Source organism: Felis catus, chromosome C1 (assembly GCF_018350175.1).
Source record: "Felis catus isolate Fca126 chromosome C1, F.catus_Fca126_mat1.0, whole genome shotgun sequence".
In the NCBI taxonomy this organism is placed as follows: Eukaryota; Metazoa; Chordata; class Mammalia; order Carnivora; family Felidae; genus Felis; species Felis catus.
Genome location: NC_058375.1, coordinates 117,948,078 through 117,950,439, shown reverse-complemented (window position 1 = coordinate 117,950,439; position 2,362 = coordinate 117,948,078). Strand labels below are relative to the sequence as shown.

Below are 2,362 nucleotides of genomic sequence, written 5' to 3'. Positions count from 1 at the left end.
CCAGACGCATCCTGCCACCCACACAGCAGCCTCCAGGATACCAGCAAATGGATGCGGTGACAAATGGCAGCTTAGCTACAAATGCCTGTCAGTCGGAGAGAATGGGGTGAACAGCCACCGTTCCCACCAGCTGGCCCGGCCACTCTGAATCGCGCCTTCCGAGCACACATAAAAGCACAAAGACAGAGACACAGAGAAAGAGAGAGAGAGAGAGAGAGAGAGAACGAGAGAGAGCGCACGGGAGCCACAGACAGGAAAAGCAGATGCGGGGGTGGGGAGCGTGCGGACAGGCGGGAGGGCTGCGTGGCCCCCTTTGCTTGTGTGCAAAGCCTGCCATACCTCAGCATCTCCTGGCTCAGACGTGTTGGCTTCCTTCCCTGCCTGGGATCCTTCATGCTGCAGGACCAGGGGGGCCTGTCTTTTCCCACCCTTGTGGAGAGAAAGAGGCCCAGAAAGGACACAACCTGCCAGAGACCGTGGAGCAGTGGCAATGACCGTTTGACTGTTGCTTGGGTCCCTGGCCGTGACTTGTGTGTGTGTTTGTTTTGGGGTAGGGAGGGAGGGAGAGGAGGAGGGTCTTAATTTGATGCTTTAACTGATCACTAGCAGTTGACAGGTCATTCATTCCAGTTGTATAATTGAAAAGGGATTTTTTTTTTTTTTTTTAACCAGGTATGACCTTTTAAGTTAAAATCTGAATTGTTTTACACGGGAAGAAAACTAAAAGTTGCAATCTGTGCCCTTCACTGGGGATGTTCCTCTAGGACTTATTGGGGAGGGGTGGAAATGACCCCCGAGGCAGGGGAATGAGCCCCGAGGAGGAAATGGTGCAGTGGAGGCATTCTGGAAATGCTGGTGTTGGGGGGTGGGGGTGCCTCCTCCCCCAGCGGGGTTGTGGGAGGGGAGCAGTTTAGCCGGTCTTGGAGAGATGGGGAAGGCTTTCAGCTGCTTTACAGAAGTTGCCCGTGTGGGTCCCGGCCACCAGGGCCGGCCATGGACGTGGCCCCAGCCTGCTCGCCTGCCCGCCTGCCCCTCCTAGCACTTGCCGACTTGCCTGAACGCACACGATATAGCACTTGCCCATCTGCGTGTGTCCAGAAGTGGCCCTTGGCATATCACTGAACTCGCTCACCCCCAGATGTCCAAGTGCCACGTGAACTATGCAATTTAAAGGGTTGACCCACACTAGACGAAACTGGACTCGTACGACTCTTTTTATATTTTTTATACTTGAAATGAAATCCTTTGCTTCTTTTTTAAGCGAATGATTGCTTTTAATGTTTGCACTGATTTAGTTGCATGATTAGTCAGAAACTGCCATTTGAAAAAAGAAGTTATTTTTATAGCAGCAAAAAAAAAATACAGTTAAATGTATTATACATAATTTTGGAACCAAAGAGGCCAACAGATCAGTTTTAATTTTTATTAGATGGTGAGGCCATCTTCTGTGAGGTAGACGTTCTGAACAATCCCGTGAGTGGCCTGCCAACGTTTCAGGGTATAAATGGATTTTGTTTATTCAGTTTGATGTGTCTTTTCTACCTTTACACACCCAGAAGGTACAGTAAAAATGACTATGGTAGAATGCAGGTGTGCGTCCTTAATTCCCCACCTTTATGTTTATTTAATAAAGCTCCCCTTAGGTTCTGTTTCATAATAATTTAAAACCAAACAATTTTCCCATAGACTTGCTGTTAAAGTATTTTACATCTGTGTACAGTTTAAGAAAATAAAAGATCGAGTGCCACAGGCTTCCTGCCTGGTGTGGTGTGTGGGGCGGTGTGGGGTCTGGGCTGGAGGCGGCGGCGGGGAGGAGGGCGCGGCCAGGCGTCCAGCTTTGACGCCGGTTGCCTCCGCGGCCCGCTCCCGGCACTCTCTGAGTCCTTGCCACGAGCACGGATGTCAGTGGGAGAGGCTAGGAAAAATGGCAGAAGATCAACATGAAGGACAATGAGCAAATCCAGGAATTGCACGTTTGTTTACCCTCCTTCTCCCGAGACTAATTATGTTTTACTAAAGGCGCATCTATTACCGCTTGCAAGTGCCGGTTTGAGCCCCCGTCCCTGGAAGGAGATGTAAAACCTGGAAGGTTGAAGTGCAGCTGACCTCCGTGCCATGCATTTACTGATCTAGGTGACTGTAACCCAGAAGAGGCTAGGGCCTTGGGAACAGAAGGGTGAACAGAAAGGAGGCCGTGAGTATGCTAACTGTCCTTGCCTGTGGGGATTTGAACTGGAGTAGGTGGTGGTGGTGGTTTTAGTAGTGACAGATGTCCAACTGCGATGGCAGGTCTGACTTGAGACACCCACAAAGTGCTGTTTTATGTCGTGCTCTTTGGGGAAGCGATTTCACCATTTTCCAG

The 2,362-nt window shown here is 50.1% G+C and overlaps 1 protein-coding gene across 1 annotated transcript in view; it reads left to right on the top strand.

Moving 5' to 3' along the window:
* Positions 1 to 1,752, top strand: part of INHBB (inhibin subunit beta B) — a 5,782-nt gene extending 4,030 nt beyond the window's left edge. The window contains exon 2 of the mRNA XM_003990713.6: positions 1 to 1,752. This exon is cut by the window's left edge and continues 1,022 nt beyond it. The gene's annotated coding sequence lies outside the window, so the exon portion shown is untranslated.
* The last annotated feature ends 610 nt before the right edge of the window (positions 1,753 to 2,362 follow it).